This window comes from Tenrec ecaudatus, chromosome 2, assembly GCF_050624435.1.
Source record: "Tenrec ecaudatus isolate mTenEca1 chromosome 2, mTenEca1.hap1, whole genome shotgun sequence".
NCBI lineage: Eukaryota > Metazoa > Chordata > Mammalia > Afrosoricida > Tenrecidae > Tenrec > Tenrec ecaudatus.
Genome location: NC_134531.1, coordinates 132,640,149 through 132,653,864, shown reverse-complemented (window position 1 = coordinate 132,653,864; position 13,716 = coordinate 132,640,149). Strand labels below are relative to the sequence as shown.

The 13,716-nt window shown below is 43.8% G+C and overlaps 1 pseudogene; it reads left to right on the top strand.

Moving 5' to 3' along the window:
- LOC142440098 (small ribosomal subunit protein uS4-like) overlaps positions 1-12,274 on the top strand; it is a 28,078-nt pseudogene extending 15,804 nt beyond the window's left edge.
- Positions 12,275-13,716: the final 1,442 nt, after the last annotated feature.

Below are 13,716 nucleotides of genomic sequence, written 5' to 3'. Positions count from 1 at the left end.
CGCTTCTGCCAGGCTGGCCTGCATCTTTTCATAGGACAGCTGAGTCCAAAAGCAGCAAGAGAAAGAGCAGGGTCAAATCCACAAATACTTTTCTAATGTCTGTTTGTGTCATGTTTGGTTTTGTCCCATTGGCCAAAGCAAGTCACAAGGCCGGCCCAAATCCAAGAAGCAAGGTAAGAGACTCTACTTTTTGATGGTAGAGCTGCAAAGCATCTGTGACCTTGAAAAAAGGTTTTACTTTATTGAGAGTCCCGAGCTTCTTATTTCTCAACATTTCAGCATATGAGCGATGGTAGGCCTTAGACAGACTTTTACACTTATAATTATTTTATTAAGCAGAACCTTCCTTGCAAAGGAAATTTTACTGTCCTCCTTGCATCTAAAACAATGCATTTGCTTTAGTTGAAATAAAGGATTTCCAATCCATAAACCAAAACCTATCTTCGTTGTCAGGTCCAGCGACATAGCTGTAGCACCTGGAGGTCTCGGTAAAGGATTCTTGGTGGTGCAGTGAGTAAGTGTTGGGCTGTTAACCAAAAAGTGAGTGGCTCAAAACCACCTGCTGCTCCACCAAGAAAGATGAGGCAACATCCCATAAAGATTTACAGTCTCAGAAATCCCACGGAGCAGTTCTGCTGTGTCCTATATGGTCTCTGTGGGACTGAATGTGGTGCTAAGAATGGAAGGCTCAATGTGATTTGCTTAAGGCAAGTCTGAGTTCTGTCAGCAACAGTACTGCTGCTTAGCTTCCTCATCTTTTCTCTGCGCTAATGAAGCACCTCCGGATGCTGGAAAGGAAGAACACAGCCCTGGGGTAGTGGTTAAGCACTCCGCTACTGACTTGAAAGGTGGGTGGTTTGAGCCGACCGACTGCTCTGTGGAAGAAGTGGTGATCTGCTTCCATAAAGATGCACAGGCTTGGGACGCCTCTGTCCTGTGGTGTTCCTGTGCGCCAACACAGACTCCATGGCAAGAGGCTGGTTTGCTTTGGTGAAAGCATGATGAAAGCATGTTTACTGACTAGTCCTCTTGTTTTCCTCAGTAGCTTCTTGATGGTGCAAACCCCTGGCATCGCCTGTTCATTTTCAGTCAACAAAGACCAAGAAAACCGTGAGAACTTCCAAATGGCACAAGATGAAAGTTAGTCATTTAAAAAAAATCATCGTTATAATCTTTATTGCTGTTATAAGTGGCGTCCTAAGTGCCCTGTGTATGATAAGGGCTCTTCTGTGACAGAAGTTCCCACTTGGAGGGATTCACAATTAGAGTAGTGACATGGGGATCACTGGTGGAGGACCCAGGCATCGGGATTCTTGGAAGGTTTTAACGCAAGAGCTCAAAGGCCATATAGGACTAGGAACTCCTACATCAGAAAACAGTTCTAGACCAGGGGTGCTCACACTTACAAAGTGATCAAGTCAAAATGACCCATCTACCAGCTACAAAAATGCAAAACATATTTATTGATATTTATGTATCACATTTATTCATAAAGGCCTTGAGAATTCTTTTTATGTACAATGCATGTTTAGGTACCTTGCATAACCGCATGAGTCCATATTGCACAACACAATTAACTATGGAAATTTTTGTCATGACCTGAGTTGACTCTGATGACTTGCACGGAATGGAATGAGCCAGGGATGCACAGTCTGGACAGTAGCTGTTGGCAGCCAGTCTCAAGCACTCTTCCAAATGATCATCAGTCATGTTGGAACGGTACTTGGACTTGATGATCTTCATGTTGGAAAAGGCTGACTCACATCAATAAGTAGAGCTGAATAATGCAGTCAAGGAGGTAGCACATTTTCTCACGTTTGGATACTTTCCCTCTGCGAGTAAGTTCCAGAACTGTTCATGCGCGCGGGACTTGAGCTGAATGTCGGCTTGTAGTGTCAAAATCTCCCATTCCGCATGAAAGTGATACGTTTTTGTCTTCTTACTTGGTCCAGCTCCCCCACTCATTTTAATACCCTTTCTTACGTTTAAGAGAGGGAAAAAAACAAGGTCTAAAAATTGGCGCTAACTTAGCTTGTCAGTTTTGCGGCACTTAGCGCAGTCGTTTGCTCATGCGTTTGACACCTAAGCTTGCATCTGATTGGCTGTGCTGTAGATCAATTAAGTGATGGGATTGATGCTAGGCTTACGTCTACTTTTTTAATGCCATGCGATTTACCTACACTACATTTATGATTGACTAGAAGATCACGATCGGCATATTGAGCACCCCTGTTCTAGATTGAATTATTATTTCTGAGCCCAAGAGAAATATCTGGAGTTTGTCTTTTACTCTGATTCCCGCCCTCCACCCCCTCCCCAACCACTCCAGTTTCTCATAGCCACTGGACTAACATGAAGAAGTTGAATATAGTCATAAGACAGTAGACCAAAGCCTATTGACTTTCGGGTATAACCTGATTCAAAATATGAATCCACTACCAACGGTGAATACAAGAATGAAGAAAATGTTCTAAAACAGAGGGCTGTGAGGATTGTATGACTCTTGCTGTGATTGAACTGTTGAATTGTGTGATGTATGAATCGTATGCCAATAAAACTGTTAAAAACGTGTAAACCCCTAATTTAGTAAGCTAGGAAGCTGCTGATCTTCCCTGAGTCTTCGTTCTAAGTAGAAGATAACGTGCCCATGACAGGGTTGATGAGAGTATTGAACTAGCGAACCAGAAACACTAGTAAGGCACTACTGCTCTTGATAAATAGTAAGCACTGAATGGCTATTGCTTCTTTTCTTTTCCCTTCCTCACATCTCTTAAAATGCATGTTGGAATTCTGTTTGGGAGATAGAAGAAGCAACACATTTCTATTTGGAGATGCTGAAAATGTATGTGGGAGTGATGGACTTGCTCAATCCTATATATAATATCAGTGACAGAGAGGAGAGCTCATCGGTGTCGCCATCTTCAGCATTGTCATTACTATGACAATCGTGATTTATTAAGCATGCTGCATCTTTGTCCAGGTATTAGACTGTTTCTTTGGCTACTTTTGCTCTCTGAGATCTTCTAACAGTCCATCCAGGCAAATACTATTGTCTCCCCGTGAACCAGATCACTGTTAGGTGCCATCAATGAGTTCTGACTCAGAGTCACCCATGCGAAACAGAACAAAGCACTGGCCAAACCTGCACCATCGTCACAAGGGTTGTTTGAGCCCACTGTTTTAGCCATGTCAAATCATCTCATCAAAGGTCTTCCTCTTTTTCACTTCCCTCCTGCTTTACCAAGCACGATGTCCGACTCCAGGGAAGTCTTTCCTGATAACAAGGTCAAAGTTGTTATAACACCATCCTCACTTCTAAGGAGCATGCTGGCTGTACTTCTTTCAAAACAAATGTGTTTGTTCTGCCAGTTCATGGTTCTGTCAATATTCTTCACCAACAGCATAATTAAAATGCACGAATTCTTTCACAGTCTTCTTTCTACATTGTCCAACTTTTTCCTACAAATGAGGTGATTGAAAATATCATGGCTTGACCTTAGGTCTTTCTTAATGTTTGTAACAGTCTGTATTGAGACTCAGGGGCGGGCGGGAGGGGGGGGGGAGGTGACTCGATAGGACTCATCCGTCCGGAGATCCTGCTGTCAGACCAGAAAATTGGGAGATCTGGCTGGACTGGAGGATGTACATTGGTGCGGATGGCAAATGGAGGCACAGGGAATCCAGGACAAATGACTCCTTCGGGACCAGTGGTGAGAGTGGCGGTGCCTGGAGGGTGGAGGGAGTGTGGGGTGCAAAGGGGGAACTGATTACAGTAATCTCCATATAGCCTCCTCCCTGGGGGAGGGACAGCAGAGAAGAGGGCTGGGGGAGATGTCGGACAGTGTAACATATGACAAAATAATAATAATTTATTAATTATGAAGGGTTCTTGAGGGAGGGGGTGGGAGGAGGGGGGGGGAAGTGAGCAGCTGATATTAGGGGCTCAGGTGGAAGGCAGGTGTTTTGAGGATGATGATGACAATGGATGTGCATATGTGCTGGATGCAATGGATGGATGTACGGATTGTGATGGGAGTTGTACGAGACCCCCAAAAAATGATTAAAAAAAGAAAGAAAATCCCATGGCTTGTATCAGGCACACCTTAGTCCTCAAAGTGACTTCCTTGCTCTCCAACACTTTAAGGAGCTCACGTGAAACAGAGTTCCCCAGTGCCGTGCCTCATTTGTTTTGTTAACTGTTGCTCCCATGAGCATTGTGGGCAAAAGCTAAATGAAACCCTTGACAACGTCAATGTTTTCTCTGTCTTGATGTTGCCTCCTGGTCCAGGTGTGAGGGTTTCTGTGTTCTTTACATTGAGTTAGAATCCATAGTGAAGACTGCACTCCTTGAACTTCATCAGCAAATGCTTCAAGTTCACCTCATTTTTGGCAGAGAAGGTGTGTCATCTTCGTTTTGTCGGATGCCACATTCTTCTTCATAGAGTCCAGCTTCTCATGTTGTTTACTCAGCCTGCAGGTTGAATACGTGATGGTGGAAGGATACAACCCATATGCATGCCTGTCTGTTTTAAACCATGCAGCTTTCTCTTTTTCCATTTGAATTATTGCCTCTTGATCCAGGTACATGTTCTGCAGGAGCACAATGGATTGTATTGGAATTCCCATTCTTCTCAATGCTAACTGTGCAACCAGATTACAACCCCTTAAAACTTCAATTTAATCTATGCTTGAACTCCAGTTTCAGGCTTTAATCTTGCTCCACAATTTCTGCATTTTCCAATATATTACTTTTTATTTCTCTCTCTCTCTCTCTGTGTGTGTGTGTGTGTGTGTGTGTGTGTGTGTGTGTTTGTATTAGAGACTATTGGTGCCTAGCTCAGATGCCCCTGCTCCCCAGTTGTTAGATTGGCTGAAAACGACTTTCAACGCTACTTTTCTCCTGAGAATTCCTTTGACTTATGGGAGTTGTCCTATAAGAAAACTCTGGGAGGATATGCTTCCTGCCACTGTTCTGTTTAATCCACGGAAATCTGCAGTACTGCGCTGATTGCTTTAGGAATACAAAAGCTTTTTCACCTTGCCTCAGTGGGACAACTCTGTGGCACCATTGACCTTCCCGAGCTCTCCCATGAGAACACCCCACAGCGGATACCATTCTTCTCCTTGACTTCTTCCCTTATCCTGTCCTGCATCCCTCAGTTCCTTACAAGTTTTCCTGAGAATACTCGCTCAGCAGATTATTTGTATCAATTCTTTTCTCGGCCCCAGCTTTCAGGGAACCTACCATAGAACCAACAGGGTTCTGCTCATATCAAATGCAAAGATAAAGCTGGGTATTTTTATTGCCTTCTGGTACAACTTTAATCCCACTCGAATTCAGATACATCTAATCCAGTGCACCTATTGAAGACTGGCAGGATTAAAGAGAGTGTGACAGCACACATCACACAGGCTTCTGCCATCTCCTTAGCTGCATGCCAGTGAGTCAAGTCCATGGGCTTGACTCCAGCACCTCCCACTCTTTCAGGGACCTGAGGAATGTGTGGACAATGTGCGGCCCCCCTGCTCACACTGACTCTGTGCAAAGCAGCTACACCAGGCAAGTCTACTTTTCAAATGAATAAATTATCCATCTATTACAGTGATAAGAACCAGAGGCTCAGATTGGATGCTCCACAAGGCACCCACACAGCTAACATGAGGTGTAGTTAGAATTTAGATCCAGACATGGATAGCTTCATTTTCTGTGCTTCAAATTAATTTTATTATAGCCTTCCAAATGCCCTTTACTATATGAACTACAGGTTTTTGCCATTATCCCAAAGTAGACCATTTTTATGAATTTTTTTGTAAGCTGAACTGGAATAAAGTGGAGAAGTAGTTACCATTAATTTATGAGGCAAAGTATTTTTAGTGCCTTCAGATCCAAAAAGTAACCCACTAAATCCTAACAAACACTACAGAAACTTAAGCAAACACTAACATACAGTGTTCACATATACAGTCCAGAGCTGCAGCGTCTTACAGCTGAGTGTAGCTCCTAGGGACGGAGCTTGGTGATACCACTCTTGTTCCTCTGAGTGTGCAAAGCAAATACTGAATGCTCAATTTGTCTTCTGCTTTTTTGTAAAAGTGAACATCCTCTGCAGATTTCATTCAGTTAGCAGAAAATAGGTATCAATGCAGTTCCTTCATGAAAGCAATGTGATATAAAAAGAAAGAAAGAAAGAAAAACTTCCCCAAAGTAGTGGATACATGTATTTTTAGATGATTAATATTTAAAAAGTCCTCCACCCACATACTTTCCCTGGATCTCCTCCACAACCCCATGAGATCGGTGGAGTATGCAAGATTAGTCCCCTCCTGCAGATGATGAAACGGAACTCAGGTAGGACTCAGACCCAAGCTTCTGGTATCAGACAGCAGAGACATTTGGAGTGAGCTCTGAAGCCAGACTGGCTAGATTCCTAGCTGGGGTCAGCCACTCTCTCTTCAATGACTGTGAGAAAATCCTCTCAGGGAAAAGAGACCCCCAAACTATTTTGTGGTTTAGCCCAGGAGTTATCGTTCATGACGCTGACCTCTAAAGGTCACCTGCAAAATTTGCAATGCCTTTTCAGTCAGTAGGAAAAATGACATCTTTTATTTTTTCACCCTTGGCAAATCCGTGAGTGTACTTTTCCTGAGTAAATAAGAATTCTTTGTGTTTCATTCCTATTGTGTCATAGTTTCCGTTCAGTCATAGCTTAAGCTAAGTCCATCTCACAGGAGTTCATGTGCATTACCTTCCGTTTCCTTCTACTTTTTATTCAAGGCCTAGAATATTTGTGTGGAGTATTGACTGAGACAGCTAGGCTGTGCTCTTGAAGCAGTGACACAGAGCCTTGTGAAAAAAATTCCGTAACTTTTGATCCTCCATCAAAGGGTCAGACCATCTGCCATCCAGGTTCACATACAAATGATCAGCAGTCAGTGTTCACCAAGGTCAACTACAATGGTTCAGCCAGTAGATTCTCTTGACCAACCCCATGTAGCTCAGAAAAGCAACATCACTTGGATTTCCAGCCCAGAGACTGATCACTACATGGGCATAATCAAACTTGAAATGATTCCTCAGAGCCCTGTTTATGAGGGAGGCCGGGGACCTCCTCAACTGTTAGCAAATGTTTTCTACCACGTTGGAGGATCTGGCCTGTAAGCTTCAGAAAATAACGAATAGAACAACTTATTGTGGTGGTGGTAGTTGACAGAGGTGAGAGAAGATGAAAACTCAAATGCCCTGGTGTCACGATTGGGTAAGTGTTGGGCGGCTAGCTGCAAGATCTCTAGTTCAAAACCACCAGTGGGTCTGAGGGAGAAAGTGGAGACTGTCTGTTCGTGTAAAGATGTGCAGCCCTAGAGAGGGTTGCTATGAGGCAGAATAGACTCTGTGGCCATGGATTTTGGTGAGCTATCTAAGTCATGGTAACACATCCAAGTTACTCTTGTTTCTATCCTGGGACTCCAAATGCGAAGAGACAGTCACAGCTGCATTATCTTGTATAAGGAGCAGAGAGCCTTCTATAGATGAGAAACATGTACAGGGCTTCAAAGAGTTTGTAGAAAAATTCTATGATCTTTCAATTCCCCCTTTTCCTGATGAACTTCTTAAGGGACCTTAATTATAGTATTTATTTTCTTGTTAATAAGATAGTTGTGGTTTGTTGTTATCAGGGCCCAAGAGTCAGGTCTAATTCATAGCTACCCTAATGTACAACAGAGTGAAACACTTCCTGGTCCTGCATCAGTCTCACAATTGTTCCCCTGCTTTAGCCCAATGTGGCAGGCAACCAAGCATCTCATCGAAGGCCATCATCTCTTTCACTCTCCCTGTACTTGACCAAGCATGATTCCCTTCTCCAGGGACTTGTCTTTCCTGTTAATATGTCCAAAGATGGCAAAGGACATGAAACCTTGCCATCTTTGCCTCTAAGGAGCATTCTGGCTGTACTTCTTCCAAGATGGATTTGTTTGTTCTTTTGGCAGTCCATGGGACTTTCAATATGATTTGCCAGCACCATAATTAAAATGTGTCAATTGTTCTCAGATCTTCCTCATTCAATGTCCAACGTTCACAAGTACAATAAGACACTTAGTAAAAAAAATCTTTAAAGATTTTTTTAAGCTCTTTCTCATTTCCCTCCTTCATACTGTTAGGCAGCTAAGCTTAGGGAATTGGAAAGTCCATTTATGCGTGCCCAGGAGAGCCAGCAAAGGACAAAGCTGGATTTTCCTGCCCGTGGGCTCAGATGAGCGTTACACCTGGAGCAGCCCACCTGGGCCAGGTGACTGCAATTCAGCCAATGGGATTGACCTGGGGTCGTTCACCATGCCTCCCCTGGGAACCCTTAAAAAGGCAGGAGCCGGGAGGGAGAGGGTCTTGCTTGGCTGGTCTGGTCGTCTTCACAGGAGGAGAGAGATCCTTGCGTGACCCGGGGCAGTCTCTGCCAGGCCACATGGTCAAAGGAATCCTATGGGTGCCGCGTAAAACCTGAAACTTCTTTTAACTCTCATTAAATTCACTTGGATCATGAGCCCGGCTTCGGTGTGAAATCTTTCTCGTGCGGAGCCAAGGACCGAGGTTGGAATCTAGCCCGGAGAGAGAGACCTTACAATACTTCACTTCATTTCTGTGTCTTTGCTACATACCGGTCAGAAATTTAAAGCAAATTGAAATGTGGGTCAAAAACCATAACCACCAGACTAGAAAACTACCCCTGAACCAACACAAAGAAAGATACAAATAAATTAATAATTACTTAAGATATTGACTAAAATGATTTTTCTTGTAGAGGTTCCAGTGAATAGACTTGTCATGAAACAACCTTCTTTCTCTCTCATCCTGAGCAAAATAATCTCAGATATGAACTGCACTGATGAGTTTTTAAATTCGAAGACCGGAAGCTAAAAGGTGGTTGGGATCCCTACCTTACTGCCTGAGAGCAAACCCGGGAAGGTTATCAAGATTTTGTTAGCTGAGGCTAATGGCTTGCAAGTTTGCCCTTTGTTTAAGAAGCTGGTTGTCTGCAACTTGGACTGATTTTTTTGTGCTCTTGGTTCTGTATTCATGTGGAAGTTGTTCAGTCTAAAAGTCTTTGCAATGGCTAGGAAACTACTAACCAATGAAATCATTGTTCTCTGGACTATTTATTTTTTTAATCAAGAAATCATTTTATTGGGGGCTCTTACAGCTCTTGTAAAAATCTGTACATCAATTGTATCAAACACATGTACATGTTTCCATCATCGTTTTCAAAAACATTTGCTTTCTCTTGAGTCCTTGGTATCATCTCCTCTTTCTTCCCTCCCTCGCCCATACTCCCACCCTTGTGGACCCCTGATAAATTAAAAATTATTATTATTTTCATATCTTACACTGTCTGCTGTTTCTCTTCGTCCATGTTTCTGTTGTTTGTCCTCCTGTGGGCGGGGGCTGTTTATATGTCCATTGTTATAGTCAGTTCCCCATTTGTCCTACTTGCTTGCCCCCACCTTCCCCCTATACCCTTGGTATCACTATTCCCATTGCTGTTCCTGTTCTGGCCTGGGTTCCGTGTATTGAGGGCTCTTATCTGTACCAATGTACATTCTCCAGTCTAGCTGGATTTGTAAGGTAGAACTGGAGTCATGTTAGTTCCAGGGATAGAGAGGAGGAAACATTAAAGAACTAGAGGGATGTTGTGTGTTCCATTGGTGCTATGTGGCAACTTGGCTACCATGTTCTTTCCTTGGGACCCTTCTGTGAGGAAATGTCCAGTGGTCTACAGTTGGGCTTTGGGTCTCCACTCCAACCGCCATCATTTGCATGGGTATATTTCTTTGTTTGGGGCCTTCTGATGCCTGAAACCTGATCCTGTCGACACCTCGTGATCACACAGGCTGTTGTGCTTCTTCCATGTGGGCTTTGTTGCTCCCCTGCTAGATGGCTGCTTGTTTAACTTCAAGCCTTTAAGACCCCAGAGGCTAGATCTTTTAATAGCCGGGGTTCTGTGGACTCTTACTGACTTCTGCAGCTTATAAAGCCGATTAGGTACAGCTCCAACTTTCAGTAAAACAGAGAAAAGGAAGAAGAAAAAGAAAGCTGACTTTTAAAAGTTATTGTAAGATAGCTCTCTTTTATGTTTGAACTATTTTTCGTAATTACCATAACACCACACTTTGCTTTCTCTGAGGAGACCTCAATTTTCTGTACTTGACAAAACGCAATCCCAGGACCACATAGCACACTGAAATTTTCAGGAAAATGAAACTCTCAATTCAGCCTGACATTTCCATTAGTGTTCAAATGAATGATAGCCCAGCACTGTTCATTAGAACTTGCCAGCTGTTTGACAAGAAATTCCCGTTGACGGTTAAGGAAGAATTCCCCATCCTCCCACCTCATCTCCACACACCAAAAGGTTCTTCCATCTCCTTACTAGGTACTACTGTCACCTATGTTGATTTTAGCTTAATTTGTACCAAGACAAAGGGTTTCCGGTTAAAAATAACAATAATAACTAGCGTTTAATGAGTGTTTACTATATGCAGGTTACTGAATCCAGTACTCTTTCTATTAACTTATTTAGTCTCCATTCCAATTATATGAGGGAGGTTCAGTTTTTATTTCTGTTTCACATATGAAGAAAGTAGAGCCGGAGCACATCCTGCCCACTGAGCCCTGAGGACGGACGATGTCCCTGCTCAGAGAAGCCAATGCATAGAGAGGACCACAGGGCCGGCCCCACCACAAGACACGACATCCCTCACTGACCCATAGCTTTGCAGGGGATAACACTGGAGACACAGTGCAGGCATTTTGCCCTATCTGACCCCACCACACTGAGGTGAAACACTGCTTGCAACAGAACAACAAGGGGAGCAGAGCAGTGAAGTCCCCAGGGTATACTGAAAATAGACTGTGGGGTCAGGATGTGGCATCCCATCAGACCCTACTGGAAAACACTTGTAAAAGTCAACAAACAGACCTTGAACTATTTATAGGCTTTTCTTTTTTTGTCATTGGTTTTTGTTGTTTTGTTTAATTTTGTTGCTTTGTTTTGCTCGGTCTTGTTTTTGTGCATATTATTTCTGCATGTATATCTAGATAAGATAGGAGGGTTAAACAATCTGGAGGAGAAAACAATGGGGCCAAAGGTTCTGGGGGGTGGGGGTAGGGGGGACATGGGAGAAGGGAAGGTGGGGGAAAGGAAGTGGGTGTTAACAAACCCAGGGACAACGAAACAACAAGTGCTCCAAAATTGATGGCGAGGAGGGTGTAGAAGGCCAGGGTAGGCTTGATTGAGGGCAATGTAACTGAGAGGAATTACTGAAACCCAAATGAAGGCTGAGCGTGATAGTGGGACAAGAGGAAAGTAAAAGGAAATAGAGGAAAGAACTAAGAGGCAAAGGACATTTTTAGAGGTCTAAATACAGGCATGTGCATATATAAACATATTTATATGTGATGGGGAAATAGATCTATATACTTATATTTACATGTTAAATATTAAAGTAGCAGATGGACATTGTACCTTGACTCAAGTACTCCCTCGGTTCAAGAACTCTTTGTTTTAATAATCCAGCATTCTGTGATGTTCACCTCCCAACATAACTGCTGAAGACAAAATGGGTGCATAAGCAAATGTGGTGGAGAAAGTTGATGGTGCCCAGCTATCAAAAGATAACATCTGGGGTCTTAAAGGCTTGCAGATTAATCTCTCTCTTTTTTTTTTTTTTTTTTTTGGTCACAGGGGCCAGTGCTTAGGCCCACAGGGGCAGCGGAGGCAGCATGCCAGTCGCTGAAGCCGATTGGCAAGTACGGGCTCCGGAGCAAGTGTGAGGCCTGGAGCGTCAAGTTTACTGTGGACAAGGTCTGCAAAGCCACGTAGGAGTTGCTGACGCTGGATGAGAAGGACCAGTTGTGTCTGTTTGAAGGCAACACACTACTGCCGGCTGGTCCTCATTGGGGTGCTGGACAAGGGCAAGATGAAGCTGGATTACATCCTAGGCCTGAAGATCAAAGACTTCTTGGAGAGGCGCCTGCAGACTCAGGTCTTCAAACTGGGCCTGGCCAAGGCCATCCACCACGCCATGTGCTAAGCCAACAGCTTCACATCAGGGTCCCCAAGCAGGAGGTGAACATCCCATCCTTCATCGTCCGCTGGAATCTCAGAAACACATCGACTTCTCCCTCCGCTCACTTTACGGAGGAAGACGCCCAGGCCGCGAGAAGAGGAAGAACGCCAAGAAGGGCCAGGGTGGGGCTGGAGCTGGTGAGGAGGAGGAGCATTAAGCGCACCCTGTCCCTTCTGGGTCTAGTTTCCCAATAAAATAATAAACATAATCAAGAGGGAGAGGGGGGAAAGGCTTGCAGATTAATAAGCGGCCATCTAGCTGAGTAGCAACAAAGCCACATGGATGAAGCCCACCAGCCTATGCGATCACGAGGTGTTGAAAGGATCAGATATCAGGCATCAAAGAGACAGAACAAAAGAATCTTATCATTGTGAATGAGGGGGAGTGTGGAGTGGAGACCCAAAGCCCATCTGTAGGCAATTAGACATGCCTTATAGAGGGTCCCAGGGAGGAGATGAGCCAGTCAGGGTTAGCACCAATGAAACATACAACTTTCCTCTAGTTATTTTAATGCTCCCCCAACCCCACTATCATGACCCAAATTCCACCTTATAAATCTGGCTAGACCAGAGCATGTACACGGGTACAGATAGGAGCTGGAAACACAGGGAATCCAGGACAAATAACCCCCTCAGGACCAATGATGACCAATGACGAGAGTAACCATACCATGATGGAAGGGAAGGTGGGGAAGAAACGGGGAACCGATCACAATGATTATCTATAACCTCCTCCCAGGGGGATGGACAACAGAAAAGTAGGTAAAGATAGGTCAGTGTAAGACACGAAAAAATAGCAATAATTTATACATTATCAAAGGTTTATGAAGGAGGGAGGGTAAAATGAGAAGCTGATACCAAGGGCTCAAGTAGAAAGACAATGCTTTGAAAGTGATGATGGCAACAAATGTGCTTGGCACAATGGATGGGATGTATGGATTGAAATAAGAGTTGTACGAGCCCCCAATAAAATGATTGTTAAAAAAAGAAAGAAAGTACAAGCATAATGTTTTGCATTTCCGGAGTCTGTGAGGCCTTGGGCTTATTTTGTTCATGGATAGATCTCCTACATTTAGAGAATTCCTGGGCTATAATATGTGTTCAATGGATACTTGTAAAATGAATGATGAGTTACTGCAAACACAGTCTTAAGTCCCATAGTCAACTGGGACCCAGAACTTGGGGTGGGGGGGCTGCAGATTCAGCTTTTTCACCCCTAAATCTGTGTCCTCTGCTTCTTCACCAAATGGATTTATGTGGAAGGGCTACACTATTGACTGGTTTGATTCAAAATAGGACACAGGTACATCCTTACTGTCAAGAAACTAAGAACCAAAGCAATTACTGTCTAGTTTCCTTCGACTCTGGGTAGCACCCCATATGTCAGAGTAGGACTGTGCTCACAGGGTTTTTAACAGCTGAGTTTTCAGAAACCTGGTGGTCTAGTGGTTACACATTGGACCGCTAACTACAAGGTCAGAGTCTGAAATCACCAGCTGCTCTTCAGGAGCAAGAGGAGTCTTTCTACTCCTATAAATAGTTTCAGAAACTCACGGAGGAAGTTCTACCCTGTCCTATAGGATCACTATGGGTCAAAATA